Below are 15679 nucleotides of genomic sequence, written 5' to 3'. Positions count from 1 at the left end.
ATGCTTCATAAAATCATGCACATACAATATCAAATTAACCCACATGTTGAAATCAGTAAAGAGCATGTGCCTTTCAGTTACATGAAGAGCTGACTCATTGGAAATTATCCTGATGCTAGGAAAGAGAGAGAGCAGGAGGAGAAGAGGATGACAGAGGACAAGATGGTTGGATGGCATCACCAACTCAGTGGACATGAGTTTGAGCAAACTCCAAGAGATGCTGAAAGACAGAAACCTGGCATGCTGCAGTCCTTGGGTTTGCAACGAGTCAGCCATGACTTAGCAACTGAGCATTTAGCTCAACTAAAACACGTTAGAAGTTAAAAGAGTTTGCATGTTATAATCCGTAAAGGAATGGCTTTTGCTACAGAAATCACTGCATTCATCAGTCATACTTTTCTATCCGGGGACCTCTAGTCACCCCAGTCCTGTCATGAATATTGGAAGTAGTTTCTTTTTTTTTTCCCCCAGAGGTTCTCTTATGTCACAACCACTTTCAGAAATCTCTGCATAAAAAAGTGTCATCAAGGAGGAAAAAAATCTCACAGGCACATAAAAATAATTACATTTTTAAATGAAAAAATTCAAAATGCTAAACAAATGCTACATAATAATAAACATATGAAGTTTGACAGTGTGTAAATCACCATGGTAAATATTGTATTAATATTTTACATATTATTTTACTGAATTATCATGCAAGATCTATTTTTTAAATTATCTTCAATTTCTGCTTATGAAAATTAGGACTTGGAATGATGGGGGTAGGTTGGGGGCTTCACAGTTGAAAACTGGTTGATGGATGACTGGATTCTTGACTTTCTCTTGTTTGGTTGCCTAATATACCCTAACATTCTCTATAGTAAGTCTCTTAAGAAAACAATGAAAGAGGAAACCATGTAAAAATCTCACAAAGTGCAAGCCAAATTACTGATTCAGAAAATGAATTTTAGGAGCTAAAAACCAGAGGCTCTCTTTAGTAATAAAAAGAGCATTGGTTTTAGAGTCACACAGATCTTAATGGGATTTCCTGTTTCAACAGTCAGATGAGCTGGATAAATATGGGAAAATTAGCCAGTGTGGGCCTCAGTGCTATCATCTGTAGCACAGTTACGAGAATTAAATATGAAATTGCCAATAAAGTCTCTAGTGCAGACCCAGGTAATAATGAGTGCTCATTAGCAGGTTAATATAATTGCACTGCTGAAGAGTAAGCCAGAAAAAGTGGAGAGAATAGAAATATTGATATTTCTTTTTTTCTCAAAAACAGCTTGCAACTTAGCCAACAATAACACTATCAGACATGGGGGTTGATTTCAATATTTTTTCAGAATTATATGTGTGTGTGTGTGTGTGTGTGTGTATACACACATACATATACAAGATCATCATTTTGTTTTCTGCTTAAATTATAAACTAAGGGTCAAGAAGGAAAATAAGATGAGAAAGGGAAGCAGAACTAACTAGCTTTATGTCATTCTAAAACTATTATAATTTCCCTAGGAAATTGTGACTAAAATGAAAATAATGTCACTAAATTAAATTACAATCAAGTATTACCAAATCTATAGAGTTTATGTGACTATTAATGACATTGTTTTGAAAACTAGTAAGGAAAGAAAGGTTAAATGAGCCTGACATTTGTGAAGTATTAAAGAACTATTCTTGCTTCCTTTGTTAAGAAATACAAAATGAATTTATGGGCATGAATAGGAAAATGTAGCAAATCATAAAAGTAGTGTGGAGCAAGATAGAAAGTGCTTATTGTAACTCAGTATCTTCTTCACCTGCCTCAAAATTGATCTCAAAAGTTTAATATTCTGATACTTTTACTCATACATCACAGAAATTAATCATTCTTGTTACCGGTAGTACCACTTTCACTTTCCCAGAGACAACACTTCTTGGGTCATATCAGTGTCTGCAACACCAGTATCGCTTATTAGTTTTCTTTTCACACTGAAGCAATGGTCAGAGAGTGAAAGCAAAACTACTGTTGATAATTGGTAAGATATATTCAAGCCTCAGAAACTTGCTTCCTGGTATAAAACATTCATCAATGTCTCAAACACTCTTCCCTCTGTCTCCCTTTAAATGAATGTCTGAGAACTATTTTGATCTTTGATATTTAGAAATGCATATAATGCAAACAAAAATATCTTGATTTCATTCCTTATACTTTCATTATCATTGAAATTTGTAAATGATCAATATTGTGATACTAACATTTATTGTCAATATAACTTTAATTTACTACTTAATATTATGTTTCTATAGAAAATATGAGGATTATTAAAATTATTGGAATTTCTTCTATGTATGCTAATCTAAAGCAAGCAAACATAGTTTTATCAGATCCTTAAATAATAAACAGGAGAAATTCATAACTGCTTCTTATAGTAATTAATAAAGACACACACACACAAATATACATACATCCTTCTCCATAACAACACAGAAGAAGATTTTCAAAAGTGTCATCAGGCAAAAACTTTCACAGAGGAACATATCTGAGTAACATTTTTTTAAATTTTTTTTAATTTAAATCTATTTATTTTATTTGGAGGCTAATTACTTTACAATATTGTATTGGTTTTGCCATACATCAATATGAATCCACCACGGGTGTACACGTGCTCCCCATCATGAACCCCCCTCCCACCTCCCTCCCCGTACCATCCCTCTGGGTCATCCCAGTGCACCAGCCCCAAGCATCCTGTACCCTGCATCGAACCTGGACTGGGCATTTGTTTCTTATATGATATTATATATGTATCAATGCCATTCTCCCAATCATCCCATCCTCTCCCTCTCCCACAGAGTCCAAAAGACTGTTCTATACATCTGTGTCACTTTTGCTGTCTTGCATACAGGGTTATCATTACCATCTTTCTAAATTCCATAGATATGCGTTAGTATACTTTATTGGTGTTTTTCTTTAAAACAAACATTGCCATTCATATCACTATGTTTAGTGAATATGTAAAATAGATTTCAGTAATTTCACCTAATTTTAATAGCAGTAATGGATATTATTTTTACAATGTACAATGCACAAAGTATCTTTATATATCTCATCACTTATGACCTTCACAATCTGGAAGTAGGCAGAGTAGAATCATTTTTCCACCTATGTAGATAATGAATCTGGGTTTTACAGTCAGGTGGCTAGTAGGTGGTAGGGTTGAAATGATACTGCAGCACTTCTGAGTGCCCTTTCACTACTCATTTTCCTTTATGCAATAATCTGCTAAACTACAGTTACCTTTAAGAATACTTCAAATTAAAATATTTAAAAAAATAAGAAAATTTAACATATCAAAGTAAGAACATGTGAGGCAATGAAAGTGATAACTCGATCTAAGGATGAGTGTCATAAAATTCAAGTTCTCAATAACTTTAAGGCCTAAAATATGTGAAAAGTTATATTTAAAGAAATAATTACAATATAACATATTTAAGAAAATACAACAATCTAGAACATGTCTCACAGTGGCAAAAGATAAGGATTGATGCATAGCCAGGACATGGAAAACCCTGAATGCCAATCCAAACAGTTCCTCCCATTACAGATAATATAATATAAATAAAGTGTAAGCAGGATAGTAATGAAATAAGACTTGCATTTTGAAAGTCTATATTACCAATAATATAAGGAACAGATTGGAGGGACATCAGGAGAGAGTTCAAGGCTATTTTTAAAATCTAGAAGAGTGAGAAAAAAAGAGAGATTGAATAAAGAAAGCATTTTGTGACATCTAATTCTCCTGAGTTTGAAAAGCAAGCATAGAGACAGTGAACCACAAACTCCCAATAAAAGGCTGCACTAGGGAAAGAAGGACCGCTGAGATACTGGCTTTAACAGAAGTAACTGTGAATCTGAAAATCAAAAGACTGGTTTCTAGGTCAAAAAAGCAGTAAAAGCAGAAACAGTAAGAATTTCAGTCAGATTCCTTGAGTGTCAAAACTATTAAGTTTCCAGTTAACTGCATTTTCAAATGGGAAATAGTGGATGACTTTTCCTTTACCATAAAAAAATAATTTAAATGTGCAACATTTGATACTTGAAGAACAGTATAGTAAAGTAGCCATCTATCATTGTCACTAAGACATGCAGTAAAAAAAAAAAAAAAATTGTAGAAAGTATGAGTCATTGAATCCTTCATGAAATCAATTAAGACAGATTATATTTCTTTTTCATCTCTTCTATGTCAGAACCCCAAAAGTCCAATTTATCTTAAATGAATCCTGTATTCACTATATGTGCAAGGAACACACCATAACATTGTCTTTTATTTTGTTGTTGCCTAGAATAATAATCAACAAAACATCTTATAGTTAGCTTCTTAAGGGTAAAATGTATTTTTTCCAAAGATAGAAATTTGCTTTCTGTGAGTTTAACTGGTTTAAATAAATTTCACTTAAAGGATACCTTTAGCTATCTATTGTAATGGGGATAAGCTATTTTTCTGGTAAAGTACAAAATACAAACAAAAAACTTGAAATAGAATCAAACCATTAACCACATAAAACCACTATATCATATAAAGAATAAGTTTAAGAAGGGGAGTGGCCTGCATGGGACCTAGCTGGATGAGACTTACACTCCAATACATTATAAAGGCAACTGATTAATTGTACAAATTGGAAACACTTCATTTTCAAAATAAACATAGACAATTTTAAAAAGGGACATGATAATCAGTTTCAATTCTATTGCCAAGATGACTAATATCATCAGAAATATGAATAATATTCTCTACTTTACTTACCAAGTTAAAATACATAGAGACCCAAATACAGGATTTTGTTTCAAAGCCATGGTATACTTTTGAATTCATATAGATGAAGACGAAATAAAAACCAAGGGCTCTAAACTCTACTTACCCAGGGTGACTTGAATAAAATTCCTTTGACAAGTTTCTCATTAATGTATTTTAAAACTACTAAAAATAAATACTGAATTTTCTATGCAAAATCTGGTTGTCAGGAAAAAAAAGCAATATTCATAGGGTTTTATATAACAAAAAGTTCACATAATGAGAAGAGTTCAAAATTTAAATAAACTCACATACACAATCATTGGACTCTGAGCCCTACTACTTACTCATTATGAGTGATTGAACTATCTTTCATTTTTCTGAGACTAATTTTCTCATTCGTTAAATAGGAACAATAGAATTATCTTGAAGGGTTGTTATTGGATTGGAAATCACAAAGTTGTAATACAAAGTGAATTTCCTTGCATTTAAAATACTCTCAAAAACAGACAGAAAATGTAAGAGTTTCACTTTAGAGTCTTGCTCTGTCATAGACATATCATTTCCCTTCAAATGGTTTGCATACAACAAGCTGTATGATCCTGTGTTATCCCATTTCCCTCTAAAACTGTTCCCCATAAATCCACATGACCAACTCAATCAGATCCTTCAAGTCTTTGCTCAAAACTGACCTTATCAATGTGTGTCTTGATTTCTGAAGCTTACTGCCCATTTCCACCCTCAATATCCATCATCCCTCTTAAGTGAATCTACCTTTTTTTCTTGGTATTTACCACCATTAAACATATAATATTTTATCTATTCATTATATTTTAAATTTCTGTCAACATTTATTACATTTCTTAATTTCTATCAAAGAATTTTCTAGACTAGAGACTTCAAGCAATCAGATTTATTTTGCTATTTGGTTTGTTCATAGATATGTCCCAACATTTAGCATAGTGCCTGACACATGATATGTATGCCAAAATATTTGCTTTTGAATGAATATGCTAATTAGATAATCCTTGCATTTAAAGAAGACACAAATTGCTATAAATATTGTCTAGAATAGGAAAAAGAGTGACCATATTCCAGTGTTCATGAATAAAGAAACAGTAAAATGATCAGAAATATTTCAAAAAAAAGTATACTAATTTAATATGAAATTGTTACCTATCCTCCAGAAGAATTAACCACATCCACTTATATACTACTAGGTAACACCTACATTTTACCTAACCCACTGAGTTGCTTTTTGGAAATTCTCTCTACATCTTTATATTTGCAGACACAATATAATGTGTCAGTTTATCTTATCCATACAGTTGTTCAGAGTATTTTTTGTTAAATAAAATATTTAAAGTATTTTATGACAAGAATTGTGTGCTTGAGAGCAAAAGATATAATATTATAAAAAGCTTTAGGTATTCAAATGCAGACATTCATATTCATCTATCTTTCCAACTCATCTGTGAGATGTAAAACCTGTTCTCTCCTTGGATTCCATTGAATTTCTTTTTAGCTCAGTGCTGTATCTCAGATATGCACTCCCTTTCCTTTGAAAAGTTGCCACAAACTGGGATGTGCTTTGCATTTACACAACGTTGGGGAAGAGGAACACTTAAAATGGTGAGAGACATTTACGTTTAGGGTTTAGATGCTTCACCAAATATTGCATTTAGGGCGACATTACTTCTTCTTGGACTAGGGAACAGCAACTCACAGCAACTCACTCCAGTATTCTTGCCTGGAGAATTCCATGGACAGAGGAGCCTGGAGAGCTAGTCTATGGGGTCTCAAAGAGTCAACACTACTGAAGTGAATTAGCACACAAACCACAGATATACTTCTTAGAGAAACAAATGTTTCACAAAGTTCCCAGGATTGGCAGACTCTTAACCTCTTTATTCCCTGAAATGTGACAGAATTCAAGTCCAAAGAAATGAGAACACAATGCACAGCTTGTTTTATTGAGAATAACACAGAAGTTGATCTACGTCTAGTTTATATGTAACTATAAACACTGAAATCTGAAATAGCTATTCAGGCAATTCACTGTTTTAAATTCAATTCAACATAACAAAGTTTAAAAATAATGTATTTTACACACAAGAAAGCATGATTTAAGCTAAAAATAAGCAGTGAATGCTCACAACACAAAAGGCACTCTGGCTGTTCCCAGATAATAAAAAGTTAAATCAGAAACAATCCCAGTACTTACGAAATTTATTATTTTTGATAAAGCAAAGCAAAAATTAAGTTGATTGTAAGGATGAGTAAAACTTTTAAAAGAAGGTTGCAGTTGATGAGGCATTGAAGAAGCTTTCTGATTTTGCTGAAAGAGGTAAAAGGATTCTAACTAAAATAAATAACATGAAAGACACATATAAGCAAGAAATTACACAGATTTCTAGAAGATTCCATAAGTGGCTGTTGTGACCAGAAATTTAATGTCAATAGATCTATAGGTAAGAAAAAGTTGGTGGAAAAAAGTAAGAAAATTGTTAAAAGCCATGTATTTTTACTTCCCAGCTGGTGCTAGTGTTAAAATATCCACCTGCCAATGCAGAAGACGCAAGAGACAAGGTTTTAATCCCTGGGTTGGGAAGATCCCCTGGATCAGGAAGTGGTAACCCACCTTAGTATTCTTGCCTGGAGATTCTCATGGACAGAGGAGACTGGAATGTTACAGTCCTTGGGCCACAAAGAGTCAGACACAACTGAGCACACAAGAGCACACACATAATAACTAATACTGGAATTTTAATTAAAATGTTATTAATAACACGATTACATAAACTACAGTGAAGTAGTAATAGTGGCAGTGATGTCCTATTTTTCATTTTTGCACCCTTACTCATACTTAAGATCACTAAATTATAACCTGAAAGAATGATATTTTTTTAGTACACACACCCTTGACTCTGAAGTCACCCTGAAAATACTGCATTTTTTTTTTCTTACTTCAAGAAACTAGAGATATGACTTGGTTAATTACTCATGTGAGGCAATGACATTAAACTAGTGCTACAGTGGAAACAGTGTCAGACTTTATTTTTCTGGGCTCCAAAATCACTACAGATGGTGACTGCAGCCACGAAATTAAAAGATGCTTACTCCTTGGAAGAAAAGTTATGACCAACCTAGATAGCATATTCAAGAGCAGAGACATTACTTTGCCAACAAAGGGCTCGTCTAGTCAAGGCTATGGTTTTTCCAGTGGTCATGTATGGATGTGAGAGTTGGACTGTGAAGAAAGCTGAGCGCCGAAGAATTGATGCTTTTAACTGTGGTGTTGGAGACAACCCTTGAGAGTCCCTTGGACTGCAAGGAGATCCAACCAGTCCATTCTGAAGGAGATCAGGGCTGGGTGTTCTTTGGAGGGAATGATGCTAAAGCTGAAACTCCAGTACTGTGGCCACCTCATGCAAAGAGTTGACTCATTGGAAAAGACTCTGATGCTGGGAGGGATTGGGGGCAGGAGGAGAAGGGGACAACAGAGGATGAGATGGCTGGATGGCATCACTGATTCGATGGATGTGAGTTGGGGTGAACTCCGGGAGTTGGTGATGGACAGGGAGGCCTGGCGTGCTGCAATTTGTGGGGTCGCAAAGAGTCGGACACGACTGAGCGACTGAACTGAACTGAAGAACCTAAAGTGCCCAAACTGGAGCAGGTAAAGTCGTATGTGAGTGGTGTATGAAGTGTTTTTCAACTAGAATGACAGCAATTCTTAAAGATAGATTACAAATTTCCAGTATGAAGTCAGACTATTAAAACTGGAATATATTTTAAAACACAATGTGCAATAGTGAGCGTTCTAAAATAGTGCTGTATTTTAAAATACAATGTGAATTTTAAAATTTATTCCTAAATAGGAATAAGTCTAAAAATAAAAATTTAAGAAATATACTAAGATCTCTAAGGGCTACTAGAAAACTATGTTCAGAGAAATTAAAGAAATTCTTTAAACAATGGGAAAAAAAACATAAATAACTGTGAGGATAAAACAGTATTTCTGATTAGGTCTCAATATTGTAAAACACCAATTCTCTGAAATTGGTCTTTAGGGTCACTCTAACTCCAATTTAATGTAGTTCAATATAATGTAATTAAAACATCAGAATATATTTCTCTGTGGTACTAAACAAGATCATTTTAAAATTTAGCAATAGGAAAGTTTACTGTAAGAAGAAAAAAAGTGGGAAAAATGACTATCACATTTCTAGACTTAGAATAATGATCAGTTCAGTTCAGTTCAGTCGCTCAGTCGAGTCCTACTTTTTGCGACCCGATGAACCGCAGCACGCCAGGCCTCCCTGTCCATCACCAGTTCCCGGAGTCCACCCAAACCCATGTCCATTGTGTTGGTGATGCCATCCAACCATCTCATGATCTGTCGTCCCTTTCTCCTCCTGCCCTCAATCTTGCCCAACATCAGGGTCTTTTCAAATGAGTCAACTCTTCGCTATACTTGGTACCACCTTTGTAATTTTCCTGTAAATATAAATGTATTCTAAACTTTAAAAGTCTTTACCATTTCACGCCAGTCAGAATGGCTGTGATCCAAAAGTCTACAAGCAATAAATGCTGGAGAGGGTGTGGAGAAAAGGGACACTCTTACACTGTTGGTGGGAATGCAAACTAGTACAGCCACTGTGGAGAACAGTGTGAAGATTCCTTAAAAAACTGGAAATAGAACTGCCATACAACCCAGCAATCCCACTGCTGGGCATACACACTGAGGAAACCAGAATTGAAAGAGACACGTGTACCCCAATGTTCATTGCAGCACTGTTTATAATAGCCAGGATATGGAAGCATCTTAGATGCCCATCAGCAGATGAATGGATAAGAAAGCAGTGGTACATATACACAATGGAGTATTACTCAGCCATTAAAAAGAATACCTTTGAATCAGTTCTAATGAGGTGGATGAAACTGGATCTTATTATACAGTGAAGTAAGCCAGAAAGAAAAACACCAATAAAATATACTAGCGCATATATATGGAATTTAGAAACATGGTAACGACAACTCTGTATGCGAGACAGCAAAAGAGACACTGATGTATAGAACAGTCTTTTGGACTCTATGGTGGTGGGGGATGATTTGGGAGAATGGCATTAGAACATGTTTAATATCATATAAGAAATGAATCGCCAGTCCAGGTTTGATGCAGGATACAGAAAGCTTGGGGCTGGTGCACTGGGATGACCCAGAGGGATGGTATGGGGAGGGAGGTGGGAGGGGGGTTCAGGATGGGGAACATGTGTACACCCGTGGTGGATGCATGTTGATGTATGGCAAAACCAATACAATATTGTAAAGTAAAATAATAATAATAATAAATAAATAAATAAATAAATAAATTAGGCAGTCTTTTGGACTCTGTGGGAGAGGGAGAGGGTGGGATGATTTGGGAGAATGGCATTGAAACATGTATAATAGCATATATGAAATGAGTCGCCAGTCCAGGTTTGATGCGCGATACTGGATGCTTGGGGCTGGTGCACTGGGACGACCCAGAGGGATGGTATGGGGAGGGAGGAGGGAGGGGGGTTCAGGATGGGGAACACATGTATACCTGTGGCGGATTGATTTTGATATATGGCAAAACCAATACAACACTGTAAAGTTAAAAAATAAAAAAAAAAAGGAAAAAAATGGTTTAGCGTCAGAGAAAAGGATGGATTTCCTGTGAAAAAGAACAACGTATGTAAAGACTAGAAGGAAAATGAAAATGTGTCTTGTTCATATAATCATGAGGAAAATGCTTTGTTGGAATAAAGAATGCATGAGAAATAGGTGCAATAGTTGAGATGATGGAGAGTTTTGAAGGCTAGACTGAGTAGAATGTGGCTAAGAGGATCAAACATTTTTCTCTGGGGAAGGCAGAAAGCAAGTTTGGGCCTGGCCAAGGAGTGAGATTTCTCCAGGTACCATAAATTTCTCAAGACAAAAACTTCCTATTCATCATTCAGCTCACCCATCCAAAGACACCTGTTCTCTATCATGTGCTCCAACTGAGCAGAGGGACAGAAGGACAAAGCCTTGTCCCCTGGAGCTACAATATCTTGGCAGAGGCACACAATCAGGTCTGAGTCAAAGTGACCATGATTGGGGTTTTCCAGGTGGTCCAGTGGTTAAGAATCTGCCTGCCAGTGCATGGGACACAGGCTTGATTTTGGTCAGGGAAGATCCCCTATGCCATTGAGAAACTAAGCCCATGTGCTGCAAATACTGAAACCTGAGCACCTAGAGCTGTGCTCTGCAACAAAGAAGCCACTGCACCACCCACGAAGAGTAATCTTCACTCTCCACAACTAGAGAAAGCCCGAGCACAGCAATGAAGACCCAGTGCAGGCATAAATATATAATTTTAAAAAATCAAATAAAATAGCAAAAATAAACATAGGGTCTGTCATCTTTATTTATAAAGAAAGTGACTGGGATGATGATGTGTGCGTTAGCATAGGAGACAGAGGGGTGAGAAGGAGCCAGGCTGCTGCTCCCTCCTTCCCAGGGAAGTCTTCCCAGGGGAAGTGATGCCTGCACTGAGACATGAAGGATGAGAAGGAATTGGACAGGTATACAAGAAGGAGAGGGTTCCTGAGAAGAAAATACTATAATGTACAAAGAATGGGGTTTGAGGTTGACTTGAGGAACTATAAGCAGTTTACAGAAGACTTTTACTATGATCCCATGAGACAAAATGACCCAGTTTCCCTTGATAAAGTAGAATGACGCAAAATGTATTGAATATTTTGTACAGGCTAAGAACAAAATTCCATATTTATCACCTGAAATAATGTGTTTTAATATTAGGTTTGGCAACCCACTCCAGTACTCTTGCCTGGAAAATTCCACGGACGGAGGAGCCTGGTAGGCTGCAGTCCATGGGGTTGCTAAGAGTCAGACACAACTGAGCAACTTCACTTTCACTTTTCACTTTCATGCGTTGGAGGAGGAAATGGCAACCCACTCCAGTGTTCTTGCCTGGAGAATCCCAGGGATGGGGAGCCTGGTGGGCTGCGGTCTATGGGGTCGCACAGAGTTGGACATGACTGAAGTGACTTAGCAGTAGCATCAGCAATCATTAGGAACATGGGGTAGCTCCTCTCGGCCACTCCTGCGCTGTGGCAACCTGGCACTCTCAGCCACCACCCCTGACCTCAGACGTGGGGTAGCTCCTCTTGGCTGCAGCCCCTGACCTTGGATGTGGGGTAGCTCCAATAACCTCAGATATGCAGATGACACCACCCTATGGCAGAGAGTGAAGAGGAACTGAAAAGCCTCTTGATGAAAGTGAAAGTGGAGAGTGAAAAAGTTGGCTTAAAGCTCAACATTCAGAAAACAAAGATCATGGCATCTGGTCCCATCACTTCATGGGAAATAGATGGGGAAACAGTGGAAACAGTGTCAGACTTTTTGGGGGGTTCTCCAAAATCACTGCAGATGGTGACTGCAGCCATGAAATTAAAAGACGCTTACTCCTTGGAAGGAAAGTTATGACCAACCTAGATAGCATATTCAAAAGCAGAGACATTACTTTGCCAACAAAGGTCCGTCTAGTCAAGGCTATGGTTTTTCCTGTGGTCATGTATGGATGTGAGAGTTGGGCTGTGAAGAAGGCTGAGCACCGAAGAATTGATGCTTTTGAACTGTGGTGTTGGAGAAGACTCTTGAGAGTCCCTTGGACTGCAAGGAGATCCAATCAGTCCATTCTAAAGGAGATCAGTCCTGGGTGTTCTTTGGAAGGAATGATGCTAAAGCTGAAACTCCAGTACTTTGGCCACCTGATGCAAAGAGTTGACTCATTGGAAAAGACTCTGATGCTGGGAGGGATTGGGGGCAGGAGGAGAAGGGGACAACAGAGGATGAGATGGCTGGATGGCATCACCAACTTGATGGACGTGAGTTTGAGTGAACTCTGGGAGTTGGTGATGGACAGGGAGGTCTGACGTGCTGCAATTCATGGGGTCGCAAAGAGTCGGACACGACTGAGCGACTGAACTGTACTGAGCTGAATCATTAGGGAAATGATCTGAATTTCACTGATTAAAAAAAAAAAAGAATTCAAGAAATTTAAAAATCATGTTACAGTGATCTAAACAATGTGGTAGGCAGAGTAATGATCCCTTAAAGATTTTCGTGTTCTTTCAGGAACTGTGCATATGCTAATTTTATGGTAGAAGAGTTTTTTTTGTGGTGTTTTTTTGGCAGTGGTTATGGTTAAGGTTAAGAATCTTAAACGAGGATGATAAACTCACTTGTATTATCTAGGTGGGTCCAATTTAATCATAATCCTTAAAAATGGTTGTGAAAGGCAAAAGAGTTAATAAGAGAAATGTAATGATAGATAACGAGACACAAGATTCAAAGTCTGAGAGAGACTCAATCCAACACTGCTGGCTTTGAAGTTTGAAGCAAAGAAAGCAGGTAATTTCCATAAGCCTAGAGGGGCTCTCGGTCCTACAACCACAGGAAACCAAATTCTGCCAACAAGCCTAATAAGCAATAAAACAGCAATCCCAGAAAGAAATCCAGTCCTGCGAACTCCAGTTTTATGACAGTGAGAACAATATCCTACTTTGACCCTCAGAATTGTAAGATAACCATTACCTTGTTTTAACCCAGTTAAGTGTATGGCAATTTGTAACAATAGATGGGGGAAAAAAGCTGGGGGAAAAAATGGAAACAGTAATGTACTTTATTTTCTTGGGCTTCAAAATCACTGCAGATGGTGACTCCAGTCATAAAATTAAAGACACCTGCTCCTTGGAAGAAAATCTAAGACAAATCTAGATAATGTATTAAAAAAAACAGAAACACCATTTTGCTGAAAACGTCCTTCCTTTATAGTCAAAGCTATGATTTTTCCACTAGTCATGTATGGATATAAGAGTTGGACCATAAAGAAGGCTGAGTGCCAAAGAATTGATGTTTTCAAACTGGTGCTGGAGAAAACTCTTGAGAGTCCCTTAGGCAGCAAGGAGATCAAACTAGTCAATCCTAAAGGAAATCAACCCTGAATATATATGGAAGGACTGATACTGAAGCTGAAGCTCCAATACTTTGGCCACCTCATGCAAAGAACTGACTCACTGGAAAAGACCCTGATGCAGGGAAAGATTGAGGGCAGGAGGAGAGGGGTTGACAGAGGATGAGATGGTTGTATGGCATCATTGACTCAGTGGACATGAGTTTGAGCAAACCCCTGGAGATGATGAAGGACAGGAAATCCTGGTGTACAGCTGTCCATCGGTTTGCAAAGAGTTGGGCACAACTGAGTGACTGAGCAGCAACAAAAACAATAGTGACAAAAAGCTAATATAGACACCATAATATCAGAGGAAAACTAAGTAGATAATGAAACAAAGTAGAGAGCTCAGAAACAGTCCCATACATATGTCCACACTTCATATATGTAAGAGATAACTGAAAAAAAAAAAAAAAGGAGAGAGATAGCAATCTTTTCAGTATATAAGCTGGGATAAATATGTTAACTGTTCAGGAAAATAATATTATTTAAATTTATAAATATGTAAAGCAAAGCAACAAAGATGTTAGAATATAATATAACATCTTCATAAAGTAGTTATCAAAAGACACCGTCAAAAGTGTGGAAAGGCAAACCTGAGAGTGGGAGAATATTCTTGCAACATATAGCACTATATAATATATACAGAACTCCTGTCAATCTCCAAGAAAGTTAGACCACTTTGAAAACTTGGCAAGAAACTTGAACTTCACCAAAAAATAAAATTAACTGTTCATTAAAAGGATGGGATAGTAATTGACATCATTAGTAACCAAGAAAATTCAAATGTAACCTAAAACTCCTCTTCAAAATGTATAGATGGGGAAAGAGGGGTGTAAGAGAGGGAGGATAAAGAATGAAAAGAAGATGACTTGACTTTTTGTTTCTAATTCTGCATGGAAAAAGCTATGCCACTACCCCATACTAGTAAAAGTAAAAACATAAACAGAATAAAATATAACTTTTCTTGAATCTGTAAGAAAAGGGAAGACACAGGAAAAACTGCAAGCCCTGATATTTCAGAGACACACAGTTGAATACAGGGAGTTGTGACTCACTAGAGCAGAGACTCAGAGAAGGCAATGGCACCCCATTCCAGTACTCTTGCCTGGAAAATCCCATGGACGGAGGAGCCTGGGGGGCTGCAGTCCATGGGGTGGCTACCAGTCGGATATGACTGGGCGACTTCACTTTCACTTTTCACTTTCATGCATTGGAGGAGGAAATGGCAACCCACTCCAGAATTCTTGCCTGGAGAATCCCACAGATGGGGGAGCCTGGTGAGCTGCCGTCTATGGGGTCGCACAGAGTCGGACATGACTGAAGCGACTTAGCAGCAGCAGAGCAGAGACTTATGAGTGGAAACTGCTGTCAGGATAAGTGCTTTGGTAGGAAAAACTAAACTGGAAATGATTGATTGCTGGAGGCTTTCTGTGGATAATTCTGAGAATTAGAAACTCTAGAATGTCCCAGTCTTAGTGGTGGGAGTTTGCATACATCTATGAGTTTTACCTCCAGGAACTTAACTGGGTTCTCAGAAAATTAAGGAGGAAAATACTGTTATACTTCAAGCAGGAGGAACCACTTTGAAATACGATAGAACACTGTTCTTCTTAAAAAGGCCTGGCCTCAGTTGAAACTAACCAGAACCTAACTTGAGGGGATTATCACAGCCTACTTGACCTGGGGAAGGGGAATCCTGGACCCCAGCTGCCTCTAGCATTCCCTGTGGAGAAGTGAAAGTGAAACTCGCTCAGTTGTGTCTGACTCTGCGACCGCATGGGCTATATAGTCCATGTAATTCTTCAGGCCAGAATACTGAAGTGGGTAGCCTTTCCCTTCTGCAGCAGATCTTCCTGATCCAGGAATCTAA

The sequence above is a fragment of the Bos mutus genome, chromosome 6 (assembly GCF_027580195.1).
Source record: "Bos mutus isolate GX-2022 chromosome 6, NWIPB_WYAK_1.1, whole genome shotgun sequence".
NCBI classification, from domain to species: Eukaryota; Metazoa; Chordata; class Mammalia; order Artiodactyla; family Bovidae; genus Bos; species Bos mutus.
Note: the sequence above shows the minus strand (reverse complement) of the source record.